Source organism: Vombatus ursinus, unplaced genomic scaffold, assembly GCF_900497805.2.
Source record: "Vombatus ursinus unplaced genomic scaffold, bare-nosed wombat genome assembly UNPS02009835.1, whole genome shotgun sequence".
Lineage (NCBI taxonomy): Eukaryota > Metazoa > Chordata > Mammalia > Diprotodontia > Vombatidae > Vombatus > Vombatus ursinus.
In genome coordinates, this window is record NW_020949613.1 from 220,817 (window position 1) to 235,134 (window position 14,318).

The window sequence follows — 14,318 nt, forward strand, 5'->3', positions numbered from 1 at the left end:
TGAGTATGCATGGAAAATGTGGGAGTTCTTTTTTTCAGACTCAGAAGCATGTCTGTCTTTAGATGATTTGTTTCCCATTCTGGAGACTTTTTTTTTTAAGTAATACGGACACTAGCTTCAGAAACAAAAACCTGCAGGAATTTGATTGGAGCCTTCACCCCAGTGGGAACCTGGCTTTAGAAATTGAATTCAAGAAGTTAAACAAGCCATCAATGAACTCCCTAAGAAAAAATCTCCAGGGTCAGATGAATTTACAAATGAATTCTATCAAACATTTAAAGAACAATTAATTCCAATACTATGTAAACTATTTGAGAAAACAGGCAAACAAGGAGTCCTACCAAATTATGTTTATGATACAAATATGGTGCTGATAATTAAACCAGGAAGAGCCAAAACAGAGAGAAAATTATAGACCAATTTCCCTAATAAATATAGATGTAAACATTTAAAATAAAATATCAGCAAAGAAATTACAGCAACTTATCACTATAATACAGGTTATTACACTATGACCAGGTAGGATTTACACCAGAAATGCAGGGCTGGTTCAATATTAGGACAACTATCAGCATAATTGACTATATCAACAACAAAACTCACAAAAATCATAGGATCATCTTAATAGATGCAGAAAAAGCTTTTGACAAAATATAACATCCATTCCTATTAAAAAACACTAGAGAGCATAGGAATAAATGGAGTTTTCCTTAACATGATAAGTAGCATTTATCTAAAACCATTAGCAAGCTTTGTATATAATGGGGAAAAGCTGTTAGCATTACCAAGAAGATCGGAGGTGAAATAAGGGTGTCCCTTATCACCACTGTTATTCAATATTGTACTTGAAATGTTAGCTTTAATAAGAGAAGAAAAGGAAGAAGGAATTAGAAAAGGCAGTGAAGAAACAAAGCTATCACTCTTTGCAGATGATATGATGGTATACATAAAGAATCCTAGAGAATCAAGTAAAAAACTTCGTGAAGTAATTAACAATTTTGGCAAAGTTGCAGGACATAAAATAAACACACATACAGCACTGGCATGTCTATGTATTACTAACAAAGCCCAACAGCAAGAGATAGAAAGAGAAGTTCCATTTAAAGTTACTGTGCCCATTATAAATATTTGAGAGTCTACCTGCCAAGTCAAACCCAGGAGCTATATGAACACAATTACAAAATACGTTTTACACAAATAAAGTCAGATGTAAATAACTGGAAAAACAAGAGTTGCTCATGGGTAGGCTAAGCTAATATAATAAAAATTATAATTCTACCTAAGTTAATTTACTTATACAGTGCTGTACCAATCAAACTATCAAAAAAATATTTCATAGAGCTAGAAAAATAATAACAAAATTCATCTAGAAGAACAAAAGGTCCAGAATATCAAGGGAATTAATGAAAAGAAATGCAAGGGAAGGTGACTTACCCTACCAGATCTTAAATTGTATTATAAAGCAGCAATCATCAAAACTACTTGGTACTGACTAAGAAAGAGAGTGGTAGATGAGTGGAATAGGTTAAGTACACAAGACACAGTAGTCAATGGCTGTAGTAATCTACTGTTTGATAAACCCAAAGACTTCAGCTTCTGGGATAAGAACTCACTATTTAACAAAAACTTCTGGGAAAACTGGAAAATGGTATAGCAGAAACTAGGCATAGACCAACATCTTACACCCTATACCAAGATAAAGTAAAAATGAGTTTATGATTTAGATTTAAAGGCTGATACTATAAGCAAACTAGGAGAGCAAGGAATAGTTTACCTGTCAGATTTATGGAGAACAGAAGAATTTATAACTTAACAAGAGATAGAGAACATTATGAAATGCAAAATGGATAATTTTGATTGCATTAAATTGAAAAGTTTTTGTACAAACAAAGCCAATGCAAGCAAGATTAGAAGAGAAACAAAAACCTTGGAAATAATTTTTACAATCAATGTCTGATAAAGGCCTCATTTCTAAAATATATAGAAAACTGAGTCAAATTTTTAAGAATACAAGTCATTCCCCAATTGATAAATGGTTAAAGGATAAGAACAGGCAGTTTTCAGAGGAAGAAATTAAAGCTATCTATTGTCACATGAAAAAATGCTCTAAATCACTGTTAATTAGAGAAATGCACATGGAAACAATGAGGTACTACATCACACCTATCAAACTGGCTAACATGACAAAACAGAAAAATGATAAATGTTGGAGAAGATGTGAGAAAATTCAAACACTAATTCATTGTTGGTGGAGTTGTGAACTGATCCAACCATTATGGAGAACAATTTGGAATTATGCCAAAAGGGCTATAAAATTGTGCATACCCTTTGACCCAGCAATACTACTTCTAGGTCTGTATCTCAAAGAGATCATAAAAATGGGAAAATGACCCACCTGTACAAAAATACTTATATCAGCAATTTTTGTGGAGGCCGAGAATTGGAAATTGAGGGGATGCACATCCGCTAGGGAATGGCTGAACAAGATGTGGTATATGAATGTAATGGAATACTATTGTGCTATAAGAAATGATGAGCAAGCAGATTTCAGAAAAACCTGGAAAGACTTATATGAACTGATGCTGAGTGAAATGAGCAGAACCAGCAGAACATTGTCCACAGTAACGGCTACATTGTGCGATTACTCACTTTGATAGACTTGTCTCTTCTCAGCAATGCAAGGATCTAAGACAACTCCAAGAGACTCATGATGGAAAATGCTATCCACATCCAGAGAAAGAACTCTGGAGTCTGAATGCAAGCGTACTATTTGTTGTTTTTTGTTGTTGTTGTTTTGTTTTGTTTCTTCTTTCTTCTGGTTCCTCACATTGGTTCAAATTCTTCTTTACAACATGACTAATGTGAAAATATGCTTAATATGAATGTAAATTTAGAGCCTATATCAAATTGCATGGCGTCTTGGGGAGGGAAGTGGGGAGGAAGGGGGAGAAAACTTAAAACTCAAAATCTTATGGAAGTGAATGTTGAAAACTAAAACTAAATTAATTTGTTAAAAAATAAATATAAAACATGTCCATATTCACTAAACAAGCCACTGACAGTATGCAAAAAATACCAAACTTAACAACTCATATGCTACTTGGGAGACCCTATACCAAGAGCAAGGAGGTTCATGGGATTTACAGAGGAGCAGAGCATGGTTAAATCTCCATTGATTAGTGCCACTGGTTCCAGTCTTGGTCTGCTGCCCAAATGCTAAAGAGAAGGGTAAGGAAAATATCTGTGTCTCCAGATCATGGGGTTGGATCACAACCCATTTTCTAATGGCTTAGTGCAGCTGACATTGGTTTAGTTATAGAATAGGGACATGACTGAGAGCAGAGCACAGCCTTAACCAGATTAAAATGTGATTGGGAAATGTTTATCAAAATAAATAAAAATGCAATACAACATAGATAATGTTAATTTGTGGTTTTCTAAGTGTATATGTTACTGTCAGGGATTTGTTTCACATCACTGACTTAGAGGATTATACAAAGAACTCTCGTGGTTTAGGGCTTATCATATGCAACGCACAAGGTAGCTACAGATATAGACATGGAAAGTGACATGCACAAATACTTACTGTGCTTAACAAACTTGACCTTTTTCTTTTAAAATTGTCAGATTTTGTGACCCTATATCAGCATCTGCGAAGAATGTTTATCTCTACTCTGAAAAAAAAAATCTTTTTTTTTTAACAAACCCATTACCTCTTATTTATTCTGCAGTTATTTGAAGGAGAAAAATACAGAGGCACTAAATGAATTTCAAAAAAATACTATTATTACAAGAGTCCATCCTTCTGTGCATCAAGGAGATGTCATCTCATCCAACTGTGCATACTCTCTTCAACATGAATTGCAACTCCTACTATAACTCAGATAGATAGTGTTTGAGAATTGATTTGATGTAGCTGAAAAAAATCCTTGCCATGCAGCCAATCTAGAGATTAGCTCCTCTGAGTGTAGCTAGGCTTATCCTTGGACTATTGGCATGCAGTTCATTCCTGGGTCAATATTTGCAGCCTTTTTCACTTGGTAGGACCTGCCAAAACTTGAGGTCCTCTATCACCGTCTTGGAGGAACCAAGATCCAATTTCACATCCCACAGAAGTAGCAGAGGAAGACTTTTGTGGAGGTGACCTTGGGTTCTTGAAAAATCCATTTCAGTATTAAAAAAGAACTGAAGAAACAGAACACATATTGAAAAACTGTGAAGTATAGAACCATAGGCCTGAACATAATTTTTGTTAATTGTAACACGTTGTTTAGAACATAATAGACTTTATTTAAGCCCTTCATTTTAATCCTATGTAAAACTTTGTGTCAGGTGTGTTTATTTTCTTTTTTTTGGGGGGGGGTGTTTCTTTTAAACCACATATCGTCAAGTTCTGCTTTTTAATCCATGCTGCTATCCTCTTCCATTTTGTGGGTTAGTTCAATCCTTTCACATTGTTAGTTATTGTTAATTGTGTGTGTACTTTTCTCTCTCTTTACTTTCACCTTCCTCTTTGCAAATAAGAAAGTGGTAGAAAAAAGAGAGTTTCCTTCTTGTGATCTTATAAGTGCAATAGCCCATTTTCTCTCTGTTGCAGTTCTCCTCTTTACATCATCCCTGAACCAAGTTTGGTTTTGTTGTTTTTTTTGTTTTTTTTTTTTACTATTTCTTCCTTTTTTTCTAATCCTGTCCCCTTTCAGTATTTGAGTTTGTTTTGATTATAACCTCTTCCCCTGGTAACTCACTCCACCCCAGGACTTCTCATGATGGAAGTACCCTACTCCCAATCCTGGGATCTCTGTCTCTGTGTCTCTATCTCTCTGACTCTCTCTCTCTCTGAATGACAGATTACTCTCAGAACCTCCAAATTAAAGAAGAGGTCCAGGCCATCCATTTTTTCCCTCCTTTCCAGGATGCTGGAGGCTACTGACTCATCTCCACAGGACTTTTTCTACCACTCTCCCCACTTCAGTTCCCATTTATAAGTTGATTTCATCTATTATAATATAACCTTTTGTCTGAGGCCAGATTCGAACTCAGGAAGAGGATTCTAGCACTCTATTCACCACACCACCTAGCTACCCCCAGTTTTGTGAGTTCAAATCCAGCCTCAGGCACTTCGAGGAAACTGAGGCAAGCAGAGTTAAGTAACTTGCCCAGGGTCACACAGCTAAGAAGTATTTGAGAATGGATTTAACTCATGAAGATGAGTCTTCTGGATTCTAAGCCCAGTGCTCTAGCAATGAATAAATGCTTGTTGACTTGACTTGACTACGAAGGTCCTTAAAGGAAAGTATAATAAAATTAGGGCTTGTGGTCTTGAGACCATGATGACAATGTCCTGTTAATGGTGGTTGCAGCTTATAGAATCTATTCATGGAGAAATACTAGCAATAACATATATGTATATAATATATACATATATTGCAGTTCAACTTTTTGTTTTAATAACACTAGAATATGCACAGCACATGCAGTGCTGGCATCTAAACTAATCCAGTAAGCAATAACTAAACCTACAGTGACTTGAAGGTCAGTCTTTACATCTAGCAAGTTTAAATCCATTCTTAACATATGATCTTTGAATCCTTATTTATGAACTGACAATATTGCTGGCTGATAAAACTTACTAAGACATTACCATTGAATGCACAAGTCACTGATTATGCCAATAAAACAAAGATAACCACCTGTTTGAGGATTGCAATGCATCAGACATTCACGGGTGGGGTTGGGGAGAGTTAACACAGCTAAGCAAAACTTATGCAACAAATATCTGAGAATCTGGACACCGCATCAGTGTTTAGAAGAGTTTCATTAATATCTTAAGACAAGCGTATCAAAACCTTGGCATGTTTTCATTTCAAGTTGCCAAATTTATTTTACTAACATCAGAAAGTTATGGCTACACTTCCAAAATTGGGTCTGCTTAACATGACTTCAGAGTTTAATATGACCTAACATTAAAAGCTCACGCTATCCCAAAATATGTAATTTCACATACACAGTGACATTCAACACTCAAGTGCCAGTGCTTTTGTCCTGTCTTTTGGTCAAGTTTCTCCAAACTTTCAAAGAATCACTTTTAGGCTTACAAAAATATTTGTTAATAAATACTATGTGAAACTAGCAGCAAAAAGTACCTAGAAATCTGTAATGGACAAATAGTTTTCTTCCCAACTATCATTCCCACAGTCCACAAATAAATTTTGTAATCTAGTCCCTTTTTGCATTCAACAATTTCCAATGGCCAAATAAGACTGGCAGTTTAAGGATATGCATTCAAGATATATGTATGTACATATACATATATATATATATAATTCTCTGAATGTACAATAAAAGAAGCATTTTGTAAAAAGTTATGGGCAAAATGTTTTTGATTGTTCATTAATTTTTCACTCACATCCAACTCTTTGTGACCCCATCTGGGGTTTTCCTGCAAAGATACTAGAATGGTTTATCATTTCCTCCTCTAGCTCATTTTTCAGATGAGAGCTGAGGCAAACAGGGTTAAGTGACTTGCCCAGGGTCACACAGCTAGGAAGTGTTTGAGGACACATTTCAACTCAGGAAGATGAGTCTTACTGACTCCAGGCTCAACACTCTATCCCCTGCACCATCTAGCTGTTTCATGGCCTTTGGAACATATTGTTTTTTTGTTCTAGACTCATTCTGTCAAGGGTAGTCTTCATAGGCTTAGAGTGGACATACCCCTAACTAGAAAGGGGAGGGAGAAGGGGCAAAGGTAAGGAGAGAAGGAAGGGGAAAGGGTTCATGTAAATAAGTTTTATTACCCTAATAAGATAATTTGTTGATTTAATGTAACTGATTCCATTTGGTTTTAAGCCTCAATTTTGTGATTGATGTTTTTTTTTAGTAGATTGGTTTTTTATAAGTTTTTTTTTAATGCTAAGTTAAGTTCCAATGTGGTATGATGTAATAAACAACACTTGTGTATTTTTAAAGGGCAACTAGATGGTGCAATGGATAGAGTGCCTGGCCTGGAGTCAGGAAGACTCATCTTCCTGAATTCAAATATGACCTCAGATATTTACTAGCTCTGTGGTGCTGGGTAAGTTTCTTAACCCTGTTTGCCTCAGTTTCTTCATCTGTAAAATGAACTAGAGAAAGAAATAGTAAACCACTTTAGTATCTTTGCCAAGAAAACCTCAAATGGGGTCACAAAGCTATAACATATTTAGTCAGGAATGACTGAACAACAAGTATATTCTTAAAAACAGATGATAAACATCAAGACCATGCAATAAGTCAGTCTACCAATGAGAAAATATTATACACAATTTTATCAGCAATTTTGAAGTAAACAACCAAATTATGTGATAAACAACTTTAGCTAACTAAATGTAGAAAAACCCACCTGAGATGCCAGTCATTAGCTATTCCTAAGTAGGGCTGACTCCTGCCTAGGCTCTTGAGACTGAAGCAAATCCAGTGGCTCCAGGGCATTTCTGATTGTTTGACATTGATTTGGAGACTAGGCAGAAGATCACCAGGGAGTGATACACTTGGCCTTTGGCTGGGCAGAAAGAGAACCCAGGGACAGCTAGGTGGTATAGTAGATACAGCACCAGCCCTAGAATCAGGAGGACCTGAGTTCAAATCAGGCCTCAGACACTTGACACTTACTAGATGAGTGACCCTGAGCAAGTCACTTAACCCTGATTTCCTCCAAAAAAAAAAAAACTATCAAATATGGTGGTGGTGGTGGTGGTGGTGGTGGTCGTCTGTTTTTAGAAAAAATTGGAAGCTTTGAGGTTTGCAAACTTTGAGAAGTGTAAATGTAATTAGTATTCTGTTGCATGAGCATAGGAGAAGGAAGGAAAGAAGGAAAGGAAAGGAAGCCTGGAGTCAGGCCCATGAGTACAGGGTTGGAGTGAGGAGAGTGTAAAAAAGATGGTAAGTAAGTGGTTAAGGCTCTCAGTCCTCCTCTTCAACCTGCCTTCAGGCAGGGAATAGGAATCTCACCAGCAGGTGTCCATCATGTAAGGAGAAAATGTTACTAAACCATGATGTTTTTACAGCTGAAGGACTACAGTGCTATCAGCACCCCAAGGTCAAGGTCTCTACCCCCAGGAGATTGAGTTAAAAACAAGAGATAATTCAACCTTAAACAAATATTGCAACTGTTAAATAGAAGAAATTGCAGGGCTAGAATCAAAATGACTTGATTAGGTAGATGGGGTGGGAGGTGGGGTAGATTGGAGTCAGGAGAGAGAAAAGTCCAAAGTTTCAAGTCTGGTTGGCCTAGAACATTAGAACTTGAAAAGAACTAACAGATCTAGTAGCCCCCTCATTTTCCTAGGTCACTTTTAGTCAAGTATACAGGCATTAATTAAGCACCTACTAATATGCTAGGCAGGGCAGCCAGGTGGACAGGCACAGTGGATAGGGAATTGGTCCAGAAATCAAGAAGACTCATCTTTCTAAGTTCAAATCCAGCCTCAGACACTTACTAGCTGGATGACCCTGAGCAAGACACTTCACCCTGTTTACCTCAGTTTCCTCATCTGTCAAATGAGCTGGAGAAGGAAATGGCAAACTACTCTAGTATCTTTGCCAAGAAAATTCCAAATGGGGTCATGAAGAATTAGACATGAGTGAAACAACTGAACAACAATATGCCACAGTGCTAAGCACTGGGGATACAAAAAGGTAAAAAGAGTCCCTGTTTTCAACGTGTTCACAACCTAATGGGGGAGACAGCATGCAAATAACTATGTACAAACAAGATGGATAGATAGATAGATAGATAGATGCACATATATATGCATATATGTAGTGTATACACACACCTCTGAGGATAAATCAGGGATAATTAAGCGGGAAGGTAGCATTAAGGGGGACTCTGTAAATGTTCTTGTAGAGGAGGGGATTTTAGCTAGAAGCTGAAGGAAGCCAGGAAAGCCAGGCAGCAGACATGACAGAAAGAGAATTCTAGGGATGGGGAACAATCAATGGAAATGCAAGAAGTCAGGAAAATGAGCATCTTATTTGACAAACAGTAAGGAGGCCAGTGTCCCTGCATAACAAAATATGTAGGGGTGCATAGGACTTAAGAAAACTGGAAAGGTAGGAGGTCAGGTTATAAAGGGCTTTAAAGGCTATAAAGTCACTTTCAAAGTGACCCTGCACTGAAGTCCTCATTGCACATATGGGTCTTTTGTTCAAATAATCTCCTAAACTGGGAAGGCCATAATCCTTTTACCCTAATCCTTGGCATGTTGCTATGGCCTTGGTACAGCTGGCCCAATCAAATTCGGGAAGGAAATCTGTGTGTAGGATTGGTATGGTTATGCTCTGGGTACATCAGGGTGTGTCTATTCTGATGAATCCATTCCTTCCAAATGGGGTTTGCTCACCTGGAGCATGTCACCTCATAACTCTAGCAGCATAATTATAAGACAAAGTAGAATCTCAACTTATTTTTTAATGTCTTTGAGAAACAAACTGAGATTATGATTTTGTGATAAACAGATTGGAGACAGGCCAGGGTCCAGTCAAATTTGGGCTTACAATTACTTTTTGCATAGAGTTTAATGGGATCACAGAGTTGGAAAGGATTGCAAAGAAAGTTTAGTTCAACCCTCTCATTATATAAAGAAACTGAGGCCAAGAGAAGTTAAAAGACTTTCCCAAGGTCCCACAGGGAGTAAGTGGCAGAACTGGGATTTGAACCCAGGTCCCCTGCTTCCCCTTCTAGCGCTCTTCCCACGGCACATGCTGGTAGTTGACAAACAATGCACAGCAGGATCTCTTCTTCCCTCTATTTTTCAGTCAATTATGTGACTGCAACACTGTGGTCTGCCTACCTGTCACCTTCTGCTACCTTTATAAAAGATGCTCTCAATATAAATTATTCCCATAAAAAATTGTATAATGCTACAAAACTAGGCGATGTGGTGTAGGGATAGAGAGGTAACCTCAGCTTGAGTAAGACCTGGGTTCAAGGTCCGCTTTTGACACAAGTCCAGCTGAGCTGGGCAAATCATTTAACCTGGCAGTTAAATTGCCACCAGGCAATCACTAAAGCTATGAATTGCAAAATAGGTGCAAATCTGTGTTAGTAGAGGGCTTCAGGAGTTCCCCATATACCAATGAAACCACAGGTACAGAATAAAAAAATATTGGTCTAGGACTCAAGAGTCACTGATGTTTTCTTGGTCACTTTTTTGGGGGGGGAGGGAGGAGAAGGGGAGAATAACAGGACTGAAATATTTTCTAAGATTTCAGCATCCTTCCTTTTTTAATTATTACAACTACCACCTTTGTTTCCCTAGCACTTTGTAAGGTGCCTTACAGGTAAAAGTCACTAAATACGTTAGGTAAAAGTCACTAAACATGTTAGGTAAAAGCTCAGAGGTATTTCCCATCTCTCTGTATAGGTGGACAGTGACAACAAGTGAGTTCATAACTGAATGCAGTCCAGCCTCCTCTGAAGCTACTCATTCCAAGAAGCAAAGTTCCTGCAGCTGTTCTTTCTCAACAGCTGTTAAAGACAATGACTAAATTGAACCTGAGTCACAAGACTCCAAAGTGAACACTCTGATGACTTGCCTGGAGCTGAATCTTTAAAAAAAAAAAAAATCCATCCACTGTGTTCTAAGTACCAGTCCATTTCAGCTCAAATTCATTGGATGTCATGAAGATGGCCTCTTCTACAAAACATTCTTTACATAAATAAAGAGAGAATTAAGTAATTGGAAAGATAGTTATTGTTTGTGGTTGAATCAAACCAATAAAGTGAAAATGACAATGCTGCCTAAATTAATTTATAGATTAGAAGTTATACCAATCAATCTACCAAAGGAAAGACTTTATAGAAATAGATAAAATGAAATTAATTTGGAGGAACAAAAGGTAAAAAAATTGAAGCAAATGAAGGAGACACAACATTAGCAAATCTCAAACCATATCACAAAGCTGTAGCTATCCAACTACTTGGCAAGAGCCATAAATAGTAGTTTTTTAACCTAAAGCAAGGGGTGTTAAATATACCCAGAACAAGTGCTTGAAACATACCCTCAATTTACCTGAGACCATGATAGTGATCTTGGAATACTGGAAAGCTTGTGATTGGAAAACTGCTGGGGAAAAGGAGAAGGAAACGGGGATTATGTCAGGTGAGGGGAAGAGCTCACTGGATTGGCAGAGCTAGGGAGTAGAGGGGAATGAAGTGTGGAGAATGAAGCATGGGTCATCTCATATTTCCCTATTTTAACTAATTATTCTTGCTAACTAGGTGCTAAACTCAGTTGTTTCTATAACATTGAAGGATCATAAATGTTTTAATTTTGAAATTTCCAAGCCTTGAAACAAAGTCGTGCCACCCTGGCTCTGCTATTGGTTATGGATAAAAAATATAAAAGTTGATCCACCCATTCTAAGAAATGGACTCAAATGTCTATATCCTATATTTGTGGGTTGCTTCTACCAGGCATTTAGCTTTTTTTTTCTTTTTTAATAATATTTTATTTTTCCAATTACATGTAAAAACAATTTTCAACATTCATTTTTTGAAAGATTTTAAGTTCCAAATTTTTCTCCCTTCCTCCATCCCCTTCCCCAAAATGGCATGCCATCTGATGTAGGCTATACATGTGCAATCAGATAAAACATATTTCCATATTAGTCATGTTGTAAAGGAAGAAACAGAACAAAAGGAAAAAACCATTAAAAACAAAACAAAAAAAGTGAAAATAGTATGCTTCAATCAGCATTCAGACTCCATCAGTTCTTTCTTTAGAAGTGGATAGCATTTTCCATCATGATTCTTTTGGAATTGTCTTGGATCATTGTATTGCTGAGAAGAGCTAAGTCATTCCCACTTAATCATTCTACAATGTTGCTAATAGTATGTACAATGTTCTCCAGGTTTTGTTCATTTCACTTAGCATCAGTCCATGTATGATTTTCCAGGTTTTTCTGAAATCTGCCTGCTCTTCATTTCTTATAGCACAATAGTATTCCATCACATTCATGTACCACAATTTGTTCAGTCATTCCCCAGTTGATGGGTATCCTCTCAATTTCCAATCCTTTGCCACCACAAAAAGAGCTGCTATAAATATTTTTGTGTGTGTAGGTTCTTTTCCCTTTTTTTTATGATTTCTTTGGGACACAGATCTAGTAGTGGTACTGCTAGATCAAAGAGTATAGGCATTTACCTTTTAGGCTTTTGTCCCTAATTGTTTAAAGGCCTTTTTTGCTATTAAAGAAATTTCAGGTAACATTAAGCACATAGGGAGGCATTATATGATGGTCAGGGAAATTTTCTCCCTGCCCCTGAAACGTATGATTTATAAGGCTACCTATGACTAAACCCATTTTAGTCATCTTAGGGTATATGAAAAGGGTAGGGGCAGATGAAATGGGCATTGATCTCTCCCCAGCTAGATATGGCAAATCTCCCCTGGAGAAGTCTGTAAATCTGCCCAGCTGTAGCGGCTGAGGGCCAACTAATTTCCAGGAGCTGGAGGAGGCAAAAGAAGATACACACCAGTGTCTCACCTTTTTTCTGGCTTCAAATCTGGGACCTGGACAAAGCTCTGCCTGAAATCCATGTAATCAGCCCTATCCTTCCAGATGCTTTTCCAGACTCATTTCCTCTCTTCTAGCTGGGTGGTCTTAGTCAGTCACTTCCCTTTTCAGGGCTTGTTCCCTCGTCCCTAAAATGAGGGGATTGGGTAGGTGATCCCTAAGAATCTTCTGACCCCATTATTTCATTAACCCTGCACAAAATTCATAAGCTAAATGTTGATTCAGCACCCTAAGATCTCTGAAGTCCCAAGATGCCTGAACACCATGATGGTGGTGAATAACCTTGCAACATTCCAATATTTGTGCATAGTTTAGACATAAAAAGCAGCTATGTATTATAATGCAGATAACCTTTTGGTTAATATGGCATGGTTCATGTTCTTCATAATCTTACCAAGCCTACAAGCTGGCAATGTTTTCTCTGTTTAATTTATCCACAGTCATACCTAATGAGCAGTAAACTATTCTCAAGTTAAAAGAACAGAACTTAGTGTTGTAATCAAGTAAAACCCACACAAAAAATAACCTGATGTTACTTCTTACCTGTATGGATCTTGTTTGTTCATGCTTGCTTGGGCATTATCTCCCCAGTAGACTGAGATTTTTGTTTCTTTTTGAGACTGAGTCTTCCTTTCTCAACCAAATGAGATACTATCGGCAAAGTGCTTACCACTGTGCTTGGAACACAGTCAGTGTTTAATGAATGCTTGCCTTCCCCTGTCCCCAACTCCCATCTCACTTTGGCTGGAAGTGCAGCAGTTACTCATGGACCAAATCCTCCCACTCATCAGCCTGTAAGCTTTGACCTGCAATGTTACTGAACCCACCACTCCTTTACACTTTCCACTCTTATGCAATACCCAAGTAATTATTATTTTTCCCTTCTTAAAAATATTTATTGTTGATTTTTTTCCCTTTTTGTACATCCTCATTACTTTCCACTTTCTCTGCCGATTACCAATAGAATCCTCTTCATAACGAGTTTAGTCAAGTGAAACAAATCCACACATCAGTTGTTATATGTTCAACTTTAGAGGTGGGGTGGGAACAGTGGACAGAGCGTTGGGCCCAGAGTCAGGAATACCTGGGTTTAAATCCCACTTCTGGCACTTGCTAGCTATGTGACACTGGGCAAGTCACCTAAGCTTTTTAAATAGCCTTTAGCAATTCTGCAGGGCATTTTTTGGAAAACTAAGTAACAGATTAAGATTGAGAACTGCAGTGATGGTGGGAATCACCACACCAAAGAAATCACAGATTCTTTGCATGTTCATGGATTTGAAACTTAAACAGAAAAATGAAAATAAATTTTTTGGAACTAGTTCTACTTTATTGGTTCACTCAAATCCTCCCCTGAGGTTTGAGTGAATAGACTAAATACTTAAGAATCCATGATTCCATTTCCTTCCTCAAGTCAGTGGGATAACTTTCATTAATTTCTAGCTTGCCAAATTCTGGTCTTCAGTCTTATTTTCTTACTGAGCACAAAAGGATTTTTATGTTCCATTCATGTTTATATATGTGGCAAAAAAAAAAGAACTGAGGGACAATGCAACAAGGCAAAAAAAGAAAGAAAGAAACAGAGGGACAGAAAAAAACTCATAGGAAAAGGAAAAACGAAAGAAATGAATGAAAAAAAATTAATTCCTACAAGGTGTAAGGCACTGTGTATATAATATAAAAAAATCCATGCTTAATGTGACTTTTCCCCCTTTAAAAAGCTTCCCCCCACCACCACTTCAGAGTAGTCTCATAAG

At 37.3% G+C, this 14,318-nt stretch overlaps 1 protein-coding gene across 2 annotated transcripts in view; it reads right to left on the reverse strand.

Annotated features, from left to right (window-relative positions):
- LOC114036382 (glutathione S-transferase-like) overlaps nucleotides 1–14,063 on the reverse strand; it is a 48,860-nt gene extending 34,797 nt beyond the window's left edge. The window contains exon 1 of one of the 2 annotated variants that reach the window (XM_027852888.1): nucleotides 13,105–14,063. The gene's annotated coding sequence lies outside the window, so the exon portion shown is untranslated. The remainder of the gene's footprint in view (nucleotides 1–13,104) is intronic. The other variant, XM_027852887.1, reaches the window with a different exon arrangement.
- Between the last annotated feature and the right edge of the window lie 255 nt (nucleotides 14,064–14,318).